The sequence below is a fragment of the Ursus maritimus genome, unplaced genomic scaffold, assembly GCF_017311325.1.
Source record: "Ursus maritimus isolate PB19 unplaced genomic scaffold, ASM1731132v1 scaffold_8, whole genome shotgun sequence".
In the NCBI taxonomy this organism is placed as follows: domain Eukaryota; kingdom Metazoa; phylum Chordata; class Mammalia; order Carnivora; family Ursidae; genus Ursus; species Ursus maritimus.
In genome coordinates, this window is record NW_024426996.1 from 63,105,637 (window position 1) to 63,123,199 (window position 17,563).

At 47.8% G+C, this 17,563-nt stretch overlaps 1 long non-coding RNA gene across 2 annotated transcripts; it reads right to left on the reverse strand.

Moving 5' to 3' along the window:
* Nucleotides 1-1,783: 1,783 nt before the first annotated feature.
* Nucleotides 1,784-7,174, reverse strand: LOC121101556. 2 transcript variants are annotated; one of them, XR_005833547.1, is made up of 4 exons: nucleotides 6,961-7,174; nucleotides 6,021-6,144; nucleotides 5,170-5,263; nucleotides 1,784-2,199 (listed from the first exon to the last, which is right to left on the reverse strand). It is a non-coding gene; the product is annotated as an uncharacterized LOC121101556 (long non-coding RNA). The 2 variants fall into 2 exon arrangements; XR_005833546.1 differs by lacking the exon at nucleotides 1,784-2,199 and having other exon boundaries at nucleotides 4,255-5,263.
* Nucleotides 7,175-17,563: the final 10,389 nt, after the last annotated feature.

The window sequence follows — 17,563 nt, forward strand, 5'->3', positions numbered from 1 at the left end:
CCAGCAGCCCTCGAAGATGGGTCTTGCTATCACCATGACCCTCATCACCATCTTGATGTCCATTTCAAACCTGAAGAAACTGAGGCTTATCCCACTGAAATATTTTATCCAAGCTCTGCGTATCTAGCAAGATGGGGTACAAATCCAGGGAGATCTAAGGCCCACCCAAGCCCTGGAGAAATCAAACTCTTCCCCAGCATTTCAGAAATAACTGTTCGGACTCAGCATTTCCATCCACTGAGGTGCTAGTTTCAAGGGATTATTAATTATTTACAAAGCAGTTTCCAGCAGGGCCTCTGTTTACCCAAACTTGGTCTAGTTGTTCTCTTTCACTTCTGATCTGTGGAAGGAAGGGCTTCATTTCTTTAAAAACACCCACCAGTCACACCTCTCACTGGTTCGGGCTGGAAAGCCTCCGCCCTTCCTTCTGGCTCTCCCCTTTGTGACCTTGTGGTGCAGAATCACAGAGCCTGTATTTTTCTAGGATGTACCGCAGTGGAGGCCATGGCCAGGCTTTGACTTTGGATGGTTTCCTGGGGAAGGCACCTGCTGGTCCTTAAGTACTGGGCCCCTTCCCCCTCAGCTTACACATCCCCCACTTACACATCCCCCACATTGATCTCACTGGTGTTGCTCCAACAGCCCAGCTCTCACCCACCTCAGAGTACTTGCATTTGATGTCCCCGCAGCCTGGAATCGCTGTCCCCCAAATCTTCCAGTGGCTGACTTCTCATGCTCAGTTCTTGGCACTAACTTTCCCACCCCACCAGCACCCCCAGGATATCGATGTCTAATATCCCCTCCTTTCCCTGGCCCAGCACTTGCCATCTCTCTCCTATGGCTTGATGAATTCTTTTCTTCCTGGTACTTCACACTGTCTATACCCATCTCACTAAGTTTTAAATGCCTGTTGTTCGTGTCCTCCATTAGAGTATTAGGTCTATGTAGATAGAAACCCTGCTTGGCTTCTTCATTGCTCCATTCGCTGTTCGTGGCACCGAGGAGGTCCTCAGTAAAGAGGTGTTGAATAAATTATCCCACTAAGTCTTTCCAGCAACCCATAAGGCATGCCCTGCACTACCTTTGAGGGCACTCGGGCTCAAAGAAGTTAGAATAATTTGCCCAAGGCACACAGCTGAAGACCAGAGTAGCGGGGCCCCAAGGGGGTCACACTGGGGGACAGAGTGGACCACAAGGCCAGGCTCTGTTGTATCAAAAGGATGGTGTGTCCCCTGGTTCTGGTGGGGAGATACGATTGGCTTGTTTTGATAATTTTGCATGCTAGCAAAGAACTGAAACCCGCTACTCAGGGATACAACTGGTCCTTTTAATAAGGAAGGCTGTTTTTCTAGGAGACCTTATCTGCAGGAGCAGAATGGGAAGGGGAATTGGGGGTGAGGACATTGGAGGCCCTCAAGATTTCACCAGATGTCAAGGCAGCACATAAGATTGGACCTTAATTTTAGGCTTTTTATTGTACCCATGTTACAAACGGTGTTGATGGTAAGAGAGAAAAGAAGAGGATTGGCTGCAAGGAGGTGAAGTAGAAGTCATCACTGATTAAGGCAGCCCCACCTTAAAGAGGCTGAGCCGGCAACCCCTGGGTGCAGGGGACCGGTCCTTCCCAAAATGCTCTGCAATCTCCAGAAGATTCTTTCTTATCTCAGGATATACTGAAAAAATTGGCAAGGCCAAGGTCTTTCTGGAAAGAACGTCAAGGGCAATATTTTAGGGCATTCGAGCTCATGAAGATGATGGCCATTGGCAGACCCGTGTGCTGGAGCCCGTTCAACACTTACCCCTAATACCCGTGGCTCTCGGGAGCGTGATTTTAAACACCCATAAAAATCAAGCTTTATTGATGGGGAAAACATAACATCTCCTTGGAAGTGGGCCCTGTTCGGTGCAAAGACAGCGTACACAATGTTCCCACTATAGATAACTGACCCAGGAGTCCTCTGGGGCTACTGCAGCCTCGAACACTAACTCGCTCAAAGCCACGCGATTGGCACCTACCTCCGCCGTGCCCCCCCTGCCTCCCGTGCAGCTGCTTGGATGGGGCAAACACCGGATTCTCTTCAGGATGTGGGATCAAGAGAGATGGGCCGTTCTTTTCCCTTCTGCCGGTGCACACGTCTATGTGGTGGTGTTTGCTGCTGCTTTTATCTTCATTTTCTTGAGACTGAATTCTTTCTGGGCCTGAACAACCCCACACAGGAAAGAGGAGGTGAGCGCGGAGCTTGACAGCTCCCTGACCTGCTGGGCCAACATGCAACCTTCACATATGTGTCACTTCAAGAGGTGTCTCCTACATGCCCTTCCTGCCTACCGAACACGCATGTGAGTGCACACACACACACACACACACATGCACGCACACAGAGCTGTATGCTAACGCCACAGACAGCCTGGGTCCAGCCTACCTTTTGCCACTTGCTGCCCCTCCCTTTCACCCCTGTGGGAGAGAACATGGCAGACATCACAATGCCTTCGCCTCCTGACAGCACTTCTGCTTGGAACGCTGTTCCTGCCTGTCCTCTGTCTTCCGTCCCCATCCTCCCCCCTGGCTGACCCATAGCCTGCCTTAGGATCTCACTTCCTCGCACAGGTACATACTTGGATTAGAACCTTGTACTTCCCATTTTGTGATCCTCCATGTCCAGGGTCTGCCCCGGGGTGGGTGACACAGACGGCGCCTCTCCAGCTGCCGCATGTGACCTGATCAGAGTCAGCAAGGTCAAGACCACAGCAGCAGCTAGGACAATCGGACCTATCCATTCCTCCTCCTGGGCTGTTCTCCCTCTGCAGCCCTGTTTCCTCCACCTTGGTTCAGACCAGCGTTGACATCCCATGAACTGTAACTGGTCTTGCCTCAAGGCTTGCCGCTGCCCAACCTGATCTGGTGACATCACCCTGTCCTTGCCCTTGGGCTTCTTTCCTGGGCTCTGCTCTAAACAGGGTCTGGCTCTGGCCCTCCTTTCGCTGCAGCCCTGCCCAGAGACAGAGTCTGCAGTCCAAGGGGATGTTCCCACTAAAGCCCATGTCCCCCACTCCTTCCCTTACCCTCCCCCCCAACACAAATTTGAGACTGCCACCCAGACACCCTGCATTCCTGATACTTCGGCCCTGAGCCTATTCTGGGCCTGCACAGGACTCTTGGAGGCTGAGCTGTGAGCAGTATACACACCCCAGGCCTGAGGGAGGGCCAAGGAGCAGCGTCCTGTTTGGATGGAGCTAGGACGTAGGCTGAGGAAAGCACACGTCCGCTGAGTGGGATAGACATTGGGGTAAGGAGAAGCAAGGAGCAGGTTGGGGGCCTCCCTGCTGGGAGACCTCCAGGACTCCTTACTGCCCTCAGAAACATTCAACACCTGAAAATATGCTGTAAGGCTCAGAAGGATCTTTCCCTGACGTGCCCCTCCAGCTTTGGCCACTTTCCTCAAGTTCCCTCTCAAATTCGCATTCCCGACCCGCTAAATTATTTGCATTAACAGACAGAGCAACGGTTTTATCATTCTCTCTCTACTTTCCAATCCTCTTCCTCTCTGCTGCATCTTGAGGGCCAAGACTTGTAGTCCACTGGTGTCTCCCCAGCTTTGCAGACTGGGCTTCACACACCACTGGCTCTTGGGGAACATGCAGGGCAGGGAAGGAAGCAGGAAGGGCCCCCTAGAGCTCGGTTCTCTGCCTACAGGGTCAGTGGCACTGAGTGTCTGCGCAGCCGCAGTCCACACATCCCAGTGCTCCAAGGAGCTCCTGCTCCGATCATGCAGGGTGGGGGCGGCTGTGGGGAGAAGAGGAATGAGTGGGATAAAGAGCATCTAATAAGTAACAAGAAATATTTACATAGAGAGAATCATGAGAACAAGCCCTCATTAGAATTCACCCAGAACAGAAACTGCAGACCCCACGCTGGCTCTGCCATGAGCTTGCCGGGTGGGCTAAACTCAGCCTAACCAGCTCAGCTCTGTCTTTGCAGCACAAAAGTGGCCGCAGACAACGCGTAACTGAATGGACGTGCTTGCGTTCCAATAAAACTTTATTTACAAAATCAGACAGTAGGTCCACTGGCCATAGTTTGCCAACCCCTGATCTCAGTGATCTCAAACATTATCAAACCTTATCTGAAAAAAACAAAGTTCGGGTTATAATACCCACTTTTAAACAGCTGAAGAGATGTTATATGAAATTATCTTGAAAATTATAATGAACTAAAACACTAGAGAAGTGTACATTAGTAGTGGTAGCAGTAATAGTCATATGCTAGTGAGTCCCCTGAATGAAGTCCATTTATTAAGCACTCACTGTATACTAGGTGCATTGCATTCACTGTTTTACTCAGTCCTCACAAATCGTGCAAAGAAAGAAATGGTTACTCTCCACTTGACCGATGGGGAAGCTGAGGCTCGGAAATTAGCTCAAACACTACCGAGTGTTAGAGATGGGGCTGAATTCTAGCGAAGACCAGTTTCCAGACCCAAAACAGCAGCCTCAGAAAAAGACACGTTAAGTGTGTGAGGGGTGTAAATTATAGATACATAGATGAATAAATGTCTGCACACAGACCGTCCCCTGCTATGTTTAGACCCAGAGGGTGGGACCGGGTCCTATGCCCCCTGGCTATGACACAATCAGCCTGTGCTTGCCTTGGCATATGGGGCTGGATGCTCTTCCCCGGAGGGGAGAAGCTTTTCCCGGGCAGGGTCCCAGATTTCAATCCTAAACAAGGCAAGCTACCTACGGTGGACTCTGCCAGCGGCGGAGGGCTGGCCTTCTCTGCACGGGATTTCCTGAGTCACAAGGCAGCCCTCCAGAACTTTCTGGGCCTGCCCAAAGCCAGGCCTGCCTCAGCCCTGAGGGGAGGTGCGAGCAGCCGGTGCCACTTGAACACCGAGTCCCCTGCATGGAGGAGGCCAGATTTAGCAATCTGTCACACACAGCCCGCCTCATCGTGACACCAGGCTCAGAGAGGCAGGCAGCGCGGGCAGGCAGAAAAGCATCTGTCGGCATGCCACGCAGACAGGGATTAGAGAGAATGGGGGAGGATAATTATGGCATTTGCTTTCCTATAAAGTGCGCGTCAGGAGGAAAGGATTAAGCTAATTGAAGAAATCTCCAGCACTTACGTCAAAGGTGGCTGCAAAGCGATTGCTTTAGCTCGCATCTCACCTGCTTCTGAGAGCCAGCTCGAGGAGCCTACCCACATCTCCACTTTGTCCCCAGCGACTCTTTGCAGAAATAGTTTGAGTTGGCGTTAGCCATTCTGCAAAAGAGAGAAGAGCTAAAAATGTGCATATGAAGGAGGATCCCTGCCTTTTTTTTTTTTTTTTTTTGACTTCCAAAGCTCACATCAAGTTTCCCAGAGAAAAATGGAGAGCCGATTTTCCCGAGGTTTTTACATATTTGTGGATGTGGGATAGGTGACATAAATGGCACGGAGCTTGCGTACTACCCAGGGACAGGTGGCAGCCTCTCTCAAACTCCATCTCCTTTCCGTCTCTCTGGAACATTGGCTCATGCTCCTGAGGGCCGGGCTGCAGGAGGAGAGAAAGCCCAGACCCCAGGATCATTTATCATCCCTCTCTGCCTCACACCACCTCGGGGGTCTCAAATCTCCAAACCCAGAACCACCTGGAAAGGGACGGGCTTTTGTTTTCTGTCACCCAAATGCAACTTGGTCTTTGAGTTGCTGGGTGACAGGTTCTGGAATCCTCTCTGCAGTGAATTTGGAAAAGCAGGAAACAGAAAGGTTTCCCCTTTGTTAGTTCAACGTATTCGACTATGACGACCCCAAATAATAGTTGACCAATGGACTGCTCTTTCCCGATGAGTAAAATATCACATCTGAAAAATATAGCCAGCTGCCTAGTTTTTGCCGTGATGCATTCTTGGACTACGTGAAAAAAATCAATTAGAGGAATCCAGAAGTATTTGTTTGAGGGCCGAGCACTGGAAACCTGGCTCTGTTCTCTGTCACTGTCTAGCTTTCTGACCTCGGGTTAGAGGTTATTTCAACTCACTTTGGTTTCTTCATTCGTAAGATGGGGGACTGAGGCTCAGCGCAGAGAGTCCTTGTGAAGGTTACAGGAACTGGCTCGAGAAGACAGGAGGCAGTCAGAAATGGAGCTGTCCTCGTCGTCGTACCTGCCAAAAAGGCATAACTAAGGTTTTGTGCTCGGTTCTCCAGAGAAACGGGACCAATAAGATGTAAATATGTATATATACAGTAAATGTAAATATAAATATGTAAGTAAGTGTGTGTACGTGTGGGTGGGTACAGAGAGAGGGTGGGGAGTGGATTTTAAGAAATTGGCTTGTGCAGGGGCGCCTGGGTGGCTCAATCGGTAAAGCGTCTGCCCTCAGCTCAGGTCATGCCCTCAGGGTCCTGGGATCGAGCCTGGGTGCCTGGCTCCCTGCTCAGCCAGGAGTCTGCTTCTCCCTCTCCCTCTGCCTGCTGCTCCCCCCACTGCTTGTGCACTCTCGTTCTCTCTCAAATAAATAAATAAAATCTTTTAAAAAAAGAAAGAAAGAAAGAAATTGGCTCGTGCAATTGTGGGGGCTGACGAATCCAAAATTTGCAGGGCTGGCTGTCAGGCTGGAAATTCCGGCAGGAATTAAAGTTGCAGTCTTGAGTCTGAAGGAGTCTTGAGTCCAAAGGAAGTCGGGAGACAGAACTCCTTCATCTCCGGGGTCCTTGGCTTTTTCTCTTAAGGCCTTGAACTGATGGGCTAAGGCCCACCCAGATTTGAGAAGGTAATCTGCTTTACTCAAAGCTTACTGATCTGAATACTCATCACGTTTTTAACAAACGCCTTCACAGAGGCACGGGGACTGGTATCTGACCAAACAACGAGGCACCCTGGCTGAACCAGGTCAACACATGCTTGTCATCTCCTACTCCAGCGGAAATCGTACCTGACCCAGCAGTGAGAAGGGAAGAAACTTAGAGTAACAACACACCATTAAAAAGCACAACAGCAACACAAAAGTACAACAACTGACGCCTGCCTCGGGCCCGTCCAAGTGGCAAAGGAAGACGCCGTGGTATGATGGAAGACGCTGTGGTATGATGGAAGACGCCGTGGTATGATGGAAGAAGCCGTGGTATGATGGAAGAAGCCGTGGTATGATGGAAGACGCCATGGTATGATGGAAGACGCCGTGGTATGATGGAAAGCACTCCATGGTCAGAGCAGCATCCCAGGTTCTAGATCCTTCCGCCTCTTGGCGAGTATGTGGTTTGCAGGCGGTTCACTGAACGTCTAAGCCTCCTCAGTTTCCACTCATAATAAACACATCTGTCCTGCCTGCTACAGGGGAGGGGGGGAGTTGTGGGAATAAAATGAGGCAACCATTGGCAAGGCTTTGCAAGGAAATTGCTAAGTGTCCTCGTAGAAGGCATTACCCTACAGGGAACATCATGCCCTGGACAGATTGAATCCTGCGATTTGTACTAAAGCAAATAAAAGGCAACTCGATTGCATCACAGGTCTGACCTGGCTCGGATATTTTAGCGACAGAATCATGAATGTTTTCAATTAAAATTCTCTCACCTTCTTGGGATCTCGAATGGCTTTTGGGATGCAAACTCGAGGGCCAAGTTGTCTGAACACTCACCCCCTTTTTCCTCTGTCAGTCAATTTTCACTGCGTTTGATCAGGGCTCAACGCGGCAGGTCCAACCCATATTTATTATGGAAAATTCACTCATTGCAGAGATATTTCTGGAGCCCTCACCATGTGCTGGGCACTGCCCGGGGCCCTGATTGGAGAGGGTGTTGGCTTTAAGTCACGAGCCCGGTCGTGGCAGAGTGAGTGCTGGATCAATGCCAGCTATTTACTATTTGCTCATAGGCTATTATGTGACCACGTGTGAAAAAGAAAGACAGGATACTTTCTTTAAACCAAAAGACAGGACTGAGCCTACGTGCCTTCCCACCTCTGTGGCTTTTTCAGAGTCCCCAGGCCTACAGCTCAGCCCCGCTTCAATGTCACTCCGAAGTCCAGGGCACCAAAAGCCCAGAAGAGCGAAGCAATCGTTCTTTGGAAAACTTCATCATCAGAGGAAATTGTCCTGTGTTGTCTCTTAGAACACTTCACACTTCATTGGGAAGCTATAAAAACAATTACCAGGTCATTAGTAAAGGTTATTTTTTTTTTTAAGATCTAAAAGCATCTCTTCCAGGGTGACCTGAGCCAACATTTCGGCGAGAGACAGTTGCTGTAGTGCACAGAGGGAAAGGTTTGGAGTGGAAACTGGGATATCCTGCACTGGGTGCTGAAGCTTCTCCGAGCCTCAGTTCACCCAACTGGGTGTTAAAACTAGGAGTCCCTGCCCACTGGGCTGTGTGAGAGGCTGAAATAGAACGGCTTTGGGAATAACCCTCACACCACCCCTGGGCACTTGGAGGGCACTCCATGATTGCAATTCCTTCCACATCCCTGCTCTACGCTGCCTGGATTTGGGGGTCAGAGGCGCGAATGGAGAAAGCAGGAAGGACTGAAGGGAACACTGAGTCCATCAGGATAGGCTAGCTTGTGCTGCAGGGACAATCTGAAAACCTTGCTCCAGACAGCCGAGTTCATTTCTCACTCACACCCCGTGCCCATCACGGGGTTGACAAGGGAGCTCTACTCATCGTGACCACTCAGAAACCTGACAGAACCCTGACAGAAGCTCCATCTTGCTAGATGATTCCAAGTTCACGGAAGGGAAAAGCAGGAACATGAGGAATCATAGGCTCACTCTTCAAGTTTCTGCCTGGAGGCGATGCGTATTCATTCCACTCACATTTCATTGACTAAAGCGAATCACGTGGCCACACCCGAGATCAACAGGGTGGGAGTGTATTGTGCTGGGGGTGTAGGCATGGATCAACATACAAGAGCTTGGACCTAGCCAATGTCCCTTTATAATAAAAAGTGGGTGGAAATCTAGCACAAGTTGAGGCTTTGGATATCATCTATCTTGTCATATCAGCTCAAATTTTAACCATAACTCCTTGAAATATTCAACCTTTTGTTTAGTCAATGATACGGCTACACACCTTCAATGAGCCAGGCATGGTCCTAGGCTCAGTGAACATGATCTGGTCCCTGCCGTCATGCAGCTTGTTTTCTAGAAGAAACTCAAACAACGAACGAGTAGGAAATACATACTGTCATTTCAAGGTGTGATAAGCGCTATAGAGAAAAAGACCACAGGGTGAGGGATGAAAAGTGGGATTCAAAGTGTGTGCTTGAGGTGTCGAATGAGTTGAATGGCATTTCCCCATTTCTATTTGATCCCCTCCCCCATCCCCTTAAAGCTTTCTGGAAGGTAACAGCAGTGCCTCAAAATAATGCTGATGACAATAGCAACGATGATTCTCACAAACATAAGAGTTAACGCCAACTCCCACCACCTCAGCTGGCTCCCCTCCTCCCAGTGTGGACCTTCGCAGATACTGGGAAGTGCCCCGGATTCCTACTGTTCCAGAGCCCCACGGGGACACAGAATGGGACAAGTTAGATGAAGCAGGGCAAGAAGAGCCTCCACCGGGTCATGATGTAACCACCGGCGAGACCTCAGTCTTCCTGGGCATCAGCACGGATCTGGAACATTCCATGTATGCAGCTACACCTGTGTGTGAACATCTAGGTCACTGGCCAGGAGCAAAGACAGAACTAGGGTAGAGGCAGGAGGGCTGAGGGAGGGGCAGATAGCTTTCCTTCACTGAACATCTCCACCGGGCCAGGTGCTTTGCAGACATCTCCTCTATGTAGAGCCTTCACGACATCCTCCTGAGGTAGACTCCTTTATCCCCAGTTGGCAGGTAAAGAAACTGAGGTTCAGAGAAGGGAGGTAATTTGTTCTAAGTCACAAGGTCAGTGCCAAAGGCAGGATTAGAGAACCCCATGTTCTACTCATCTTTGCTGAGCCCGACTCTTAGACCTCTCCTGCGTTCTCCTCCTCTCTTCACCTTGGGGGCATCTCGTGGCACCCACACTTCATCCTGCAGGAGGTTCTCCAAATGCACAAGGTGACCGGTTATTATTTATCGAGCTCATATTATATTCCAGAAACAATGCTACTCACTTCACATTCACTATACACTCTAACATCATTTCATGGGGCGCCTGGGTGGCTCAGTTGGTTAAGTGCCCTTGGCTCAGGTCATGATCCCAGGGTGCTGGGATTGAGTCCTACATCGGGGTCCCTGCTCAGTGGGGGAGCCTGCTTCTCCCTCTGCCTGCCTCTCCCCCTTCCTTTACTCTCTATCTCTCTGACAAATACATAGATAAAATCTTTTAAAAATACATAATATCATTTCATATTCAATGAACGATATATACACCACATCAAGCCTATGAGATGGGTCGTTTTGATTCCATCTTTTTTGCATTCGAAAGCAGAGGCTCTGAGAGGTGTCAAACTCTAAAAGCCAGTTTCACCCACTGTGTCACATTGCATCCATAAATCCAAATTTCTTTTCCCATAAGCCTGCAAGCTGCTGCCACGCTCTCCTACAACATCCCATTACACAGACTTTCCATAAGAGAACTTTTGTTCTCTTCCAGACTCATTTGAGTGTCTGACAAAAGGTATAGAGTCCCTCCCCGGAAAAAAATGCTCACAAAAACGTAAGTGGGGAAAATTACATGCAATGATCTTATTATGTTAGAAATGTATTTACAGTTGACCCTTGAACTTCATGGGTTTGAACTGCATAGGTCCACTTATTTGCAGATTTTTCCAATAAATACAGTACAGTACTGTGAATATATTTACTTTTCCTTATGATCTTCGTAACATTTTCTTTTCTCTAGCTTACTTCATTGTAAGAACACAGTCCATAATACATGTAACATACAACATGTGTGTTAATTGACTTTATGTTATTGGTAAGGCTTCTGGTCAACAATAGTTGACTTATAGTAAAGTTTTGAGGGGAGTCATGAGCAATACATGATTTTTGACTCTGTGTGGGCTCAGTGCCCTAACCCCTGAGTCATTCAAAGGTCAACTGTACTTCACCTGTGTGCAACGTTTTTTTTTAAATCATGTTTTTTACTTTAAGTTGATTATTCAAAAATTAATGATTAATTCCAAGAAGAAAAAAAAAGTGCAATAACACAAAAGTCAACCCTAAATCTGCTTAAAAGTAAATTTCAATTTTGAAAATGTAATGGTGTCTGCCTTGAAATAGAAATTGAAATTGTAATATACAGTTTGGCATGGTCTGTGAGTGTTATCTTTGATATCCTAGCAGTTTGACTTTTCCTTTGGGAAATATTCACCGCTGAGTCACAAAAGAATCAGTGCCCCGGAGGCTTTCTGCCAATGAGAAAAGACTTGTGCCAAGGAGCAACTTTGCTCTCCAAGACAAGATTTGAATCACGGATCCTGTTGTAAAAGCAAGTAACAAAATATCTAACTAAGGAGGTTTAAATCCTAAGAATGTGTTTTTGCCCGAGGAATCTAACATTAGGGAGATGCAGTGTTAACTTAGCAATTCAACAATGTCAACTTCAGGGTCAGCTTCTCTGCAGTACTCTGGGCCTCCCCCTCATGGTCACAAAATGGCTGCAGTAACTCCAAACAACAAATCCTCATAGGACAACACATTAAAAGAAATGTCAACAATTCCAGAAGGGCGTTGCCATTCGACAAAAGTATTACTTCAATTTTCTTCATCTGCCCCAAGTCCCAAATAAGTGAGGTCAAATCCATGGAACAAGGACTTCCCCAGATCTAACTATATATGGCTTCCTTTACTTGAGAAGTGAATAAACAATTGTGTAAGCTATTTAACAAAAGTTGGGGGGCCTGGGTGGCTCAACTCTTGATGTCGGCTCAGGTCTCGATCTCACGGTCGTGAGTTCAAGCCCTGCATTGTGCTCCACACTGGGCAAGGAGCCTACTTTAAAAAAAAAAAAAAAAGATATTTAACAAAAGGATTTTGTGTCAGAACAACACAAATTCAAATACAGTTCCAGCCTTCTAAAATCAAGTCTTTTGGGGGTGCCTGGGTGGTTCAGTTGGTTGAGCGTTTAACTCTTGATTTTGGCTCAGGTCATGATCTCAAGGTCGTGAGTCTCTGCAGTCAGCAGGGAGTCTGCTTGAGATTCTCTTTCCTCTCTCTCTCTCTCTCTCAAATAAATAAATATTTTTTTTTAAAAAATCAAGTTTTCTCATGTAAAACATTTGCATCGTCTGGTGTATTTTTAGGATAGACAGACATAATTTTGCCACATAGAAAACACAGGGGCTCTTTAGGGAGCGTGGCAGGTGGAGGTGCTTATCACGTGCACTGATTAAAATCAAAACAAAAGATATACCTAAATTTGGACATCACTTCTTTTCCTTGTATTTTCCGACTGAAGCTAGGCTTAGTGTGGAAAAGGCCGGTGTGCACGTTCTCCGTTTGGGAAGCTCTTCTCATCGACAGGAAGTCAGGGGAATCACTAATACATCCCTTACTAACCTCATACAGTAACGTCCTTTCCATCCAACATTTGTTTGCAGTGAAACCACACATCAAAAACAGTTTTACATTTAGAAAGAACATGTTATTTTCACCAAGATAATTTACAAAGTGACACACACAAAAATATCTAAAAGAAAATACTCATCTTCCCACCAGGAGATCATTCATGCACCGCAGGTGAAGAAGCCCCGCTTGTCAACAATTCTCTTCTTTTCCAAGTGGGACAGAACGGTAAATGCCAGTTTTCCAGTGTGATCGCAGAGTCCTGCCGGTACCAACACCACCTACGTGGAACATGCTAAGACGTTGGGATGCAACTGGTTTTTAACCCTTTACTCATTTCCTGCTCAAGGGGTAGATAAAACAGGTTAGAGACAAAGGAGGGAGAGTGGATCTTTTCGGATACACCTAGTGGAGAGGGGGAAGTGTGGTGTGGACATGGGTCATGGGTTTAAATCCTGGCTTTCCTACTTTCTACCTCTGAGACTTTTATTCGACCAATGATTCTCTCTAAACTTCAATGTCCTTACCTTACCTGAAAACATGAGAGTCATCACTCCCCTCAGTGGGACTGAGCATTTTTAAATGACTAAGATGGACACTGTGCTTACGACTGAAAGTGATCAAGGATGTTTTATTGTCTAAGTGTGGCTAGTGAGCGAATAGGAGCAGCCCGAGTTTCTACCCACAGGCAGGGCAGGACTCCCCTCTTCCACAGGGAGTATGTTTAATGGGAGATGGGAGAATGACAAAGCTGGGGTACAGTTCTACCCCCGTGCTTGCTCACGGTATCTGTCTCATGTACATGGAAATCCACACGAGAGGTAACATGAGTCCACGCTCTCCTCATAGGTATTCCATCCCTCTTTAGAAGCAGCAGAATGACAGAGAGCAATCATAGCTCATAGCTGAATAGGTAGGATGGGCAAGGCAACGGGGGACGCTCCAACACTTGGCTCTTCTTACCTTTTGATCAGGCCAGAGGGAGAGACAATAGCCATGTGCTCACAGCTCTAGGTCTTGGGCAAGGCACTCCACCTCTTGTCTTCTCCCATCCTTTCCGTGTACTTGATTTGCATGTAGTTTTGCTCATTCTAAAGTCATTGTCGTGAGGGGAGGGGTACTGCTGCCAGGATAACCAGGAGAGGAGCTGGTGGCACCCAGGCTTAGCCGAGACCACTAACTTACACAACTGAGCTCCACCCACTTGCCTAACCTACTTCCTTTTGGGGGGGCGCCAGATTGCAGAGTCCAGTGTATTTTCACTGTGTCTCTTGTAAGTCTTACCAGCCAAACCGACTCTTCCAAATCCACTTATTGAATATATTCATTTCTACACACATACACATACAGTTAACTTTGCGTGCAAATGAGTATACGTGCGTGTACCACCTTCTGTATACCGAATACGTTTTGTATACTTACTGTTTAACCCAATGACTGTCCTTCCTCCTGCACACTAGATTAAGTTCTTGAACACTAGTCATCCGTGTCCCTCTTGTTGCAAGGATTCTGATACATGTTTACCTTCATTTCAAAGAAACCTATTTCTGCGTTTTTCCATATTCTGAAGAGTACTTCACACGTTTCCTACCTCTCAAGATGTTAAAGATTGAATCACACTTCCTACATTTCCAGAGCCCATAGAAGTCAGGAATTTTGGGGGATTCTGTGGATTTGTAGATGACCTTAGGTTCTCGAGCTCTCCTCCAGATTCCACATCTCCTCGCGCTGCCTCCGATCTGCTTCCCGGTGGGTGTGAAACTCAGCGTGCCCTCCTCGGGTTCTCTCCCTGTGGTCACTCACATCCATTACAATGGAAAAGCATTCTGCAAAGCTGCACGTCAGGGCTCTTCTCCCACCCCCGCATCCTGGGTTAACGGGGCCAGTTCTCCTGCGAGTTCTGTGTGTTCCTGTCTTATGCTCTCCAGCCCCATTCTCGGCTCTTAGTTTGGAGACCTGGGTGCTCCCTGGGTGTGGGAGAGATGGAGAATCAAAGGTTGGGGACTGCATCGGGAAGTGCAGAGATTTTTCTCGAAGAGAGAGAGTAAAAGAAAAGAGTGGGAAAGTGAAAAGAAGTGGTAAAGAAAGGAAAGCTGGAAACATCCTTTCCGTTGAGTGCTAGAGAACATGGACCCTGAGATGGAGCTCTTTGCTTAACATGGATGGAGCTCTTCCTATGCACCGGGGACTGTGTCGGGGGCTCAACAAATATGAACTGATTTCATTCTCCTCACCCCGCTGACAAGGAGGTACTGTTATCCTTCTCATTTTACAGATGAGGGAATGAAGGCACAGAAACGTTTAGCGATTTGCCAGAGATCTCACAGCTTGTGAGAGCGGCAGGGTCAACACTCGAACTCAGAGCATGTCCAAGTTCACGCTCTCAGCTCTGCTCTGTACTCCCCACGGGGCTTATTAACTGTGTTTCCTTCGTGATGACACAGACATTCAAGCAGAGTTTGGAATCAGCTATTCACTTTGGCTAGTGGACTGCATTACTTTGTCCATGACTTCAACTCAAGACTGGGTCCCAGGGGTCCCGGAATGTATGTGGCTTTTAAAAAGGGACCTTGGTAGAGGGGATCTTCTGATGGAGGGGAATGGTTCACAGAGAGGAGTCAGGACCCAGCTTCACAGCCCCCTGACTCCTTGACAGCCTCCTCCCCTTTCTGGCCTCTATACCTCTTTCCTCCAGATTCTTCTTCTGTTATACAGCTTGGATCACGCTTCTTCTCTCACATATGCATGCCCAGACCCACGATGATGGCATTGCAATCCGACAGACAAACTTCACAGAAGCCCCTCTCCTTCAGACAATCTTAATAGTTTGCCTTTGGGGGCACCTGGGTGGCTCAGTCGGTTAAGTGTCCAACTTTTTTTTTTTTTTTAAGATTTTACTTATTTACTTGAGAGAGAGTGAGAGAGCATGAGCAGGGGGAGAGGGAGAAGCAGACCTCCCACTGAGCAGCAAGCCTGACATGGGGCTCAATCCCAGGACCCTGAGATCATGACCTGAGCGGAAGGCAGACACTTAACGCGCTGAGCCACCCAGGTGCCCCAAGCGCCTGACTCTTAGTTTCAGCTCAGGTCATGATTTCAGGGTTGTGAGATCGAGCCCCACATTGGGCTCTGAACTCAGCGGGGAGTCGGCTCGAGATTCTGTCTCTCATCTCCCTCTGTCCCTCCCCTCACTCTCTCTCTCTCTAAAATAAATAAAAAATCTTTAAAAAAATAAAAATAAAAGTTTGCCTTTGGTTAAGTTCTCTCATTTCTCGGGTGTCTGAAAAGATGACTGAGAACTCAGTTTTACTAGCGTGTCATCGGCGGGGCGCTGGCAAAGGCGTAGGGAGACAACCCAGAATTATAAAGAGGAAGAATTTACGGTCGCCTTTAAGAGTTGCCAAGGAACAATGTTCCCGCCTGATTTTTCTGTGTTATCCAGCTTCCCTTCACTTCACTCTTCTGCGAAGCAGAGTCTAGACGTTGGTGCTTCCCAGATATAATTGCTTATGGCTGAATCCATGAGAAGCCAAGGCAGAGATAGTTTTCAAAAATCCGGCCACTTTGATGTCGACGGTGACTTGGACCCCGTGGAGAACGTTAGTTCTTATTGCCAAATTGCAAAAACGCCCTCTTGAGTTTCCAAAAAGACCTCCATGTTGAAGAGTTCTCTGCCCCAGAGAGGCAGGGTGATGGGTCGAAACAGCTAGTGAGGAGGAGGCAGCCGGCCTGTGTCACACGGGGGACAAGTTGCAGATATGTTTTAAGAGCCACTGCAAACTCAGGACCATATGGTGTCTGGGGGCATTTTTGTTTTAACAGGTATATCTTGGGATCTTTGAAGGAATGGTCGCACTGCCAACTCCTCAATTAACCAACCCTCCCAAGGTCGCCAGGGACGCTGTGGATTGGGCCCGGGCAACAGGGGCCTGGAGGAACTGGCTTTAATTAAAGGATTTGTGCAGTAATGGAATCCTCAAATCCTTTGAGCAACGTTGCATGAAGTGGGCCTTTCAATCCCTGTGCGCATTTTCCATGGCTGCAAAGAAGCGACGAATATTCTGACCAAGCACTTCCAGGCAGGGTGGTGGTACCCATTTAGAAGCCCCTCTGAAGGACACACGGCCCAAGCAAATGAAATAAAAGAAAGAAAAACATGGCCCTCTGCCACAGTGGGAAGGCTATCCATTCTCCAAACTCTTGTGATACAGTCCTGATGGGTCGTTACTATTTTAAAGAAGAATTGCTTTGTGGACATTAAGTGTGTTGACACGACCTGCACTTAGATACTCACCATTGGAATTGTTAGCTATGATTTGAGGGGGATCCTTGATTAAGGAGAGGAACGGTCTTGCCGTGTGTGAGGCCCACGGACGTGTGTGAGGTCTTCGGGATTAATTCTGCCCTTTGATGGTTTTTAACATGCAGGATATTCTTGTGGGGAATCTATCGGCCTCTGACAAAATCCATGCTGAGTGTGTACCCACTGGGCCCATTGGACACCCAGCCCCACCTGTCTAGCTCTTGAAGGTATGTTTTCTTCTGTGACCTTGATCAGAAATTTCTCTGAATCTGTGCTCGTCCTTTCTCTGTCATTTGGTACATGTGAAATTCTCATGCACACACACACACACACACACACACACACACACACACACCACAGTCTCACGGGTGTTCCAACTCATGGGTTGCCGCACAGAAGACATGGGCTGGAAGTAATGCCAATTTCTGGACACTGACAGGAACTCCACCTCCTACCAGATCCCGCGGCCGAGTCCCACCATACAACTTAGGGTCCCCGAATTCCTTCAAAGAACCATAATTTAACGTTCAAGCATTGTCTTTTTATCAGGAGCCACGATAAGGTCATCTTTAGGTGTTTTGCTACACTGCTATCAAATTTTCAGACATTGCTCAACGTCTCTTATCTAAGTAACTTGCAGGTGGGTGACTCGGAGCCCCGAACTGAGAGGGCACTTTGCTTTCTCTCTTGATAAGCAGATACGTACGGCTCACATGTCTCAGCTCAGGCCGCCACAACAGGATACCACAGACTGGGTGGCATAAACAACAGAAATTTCTTTCCTCTGA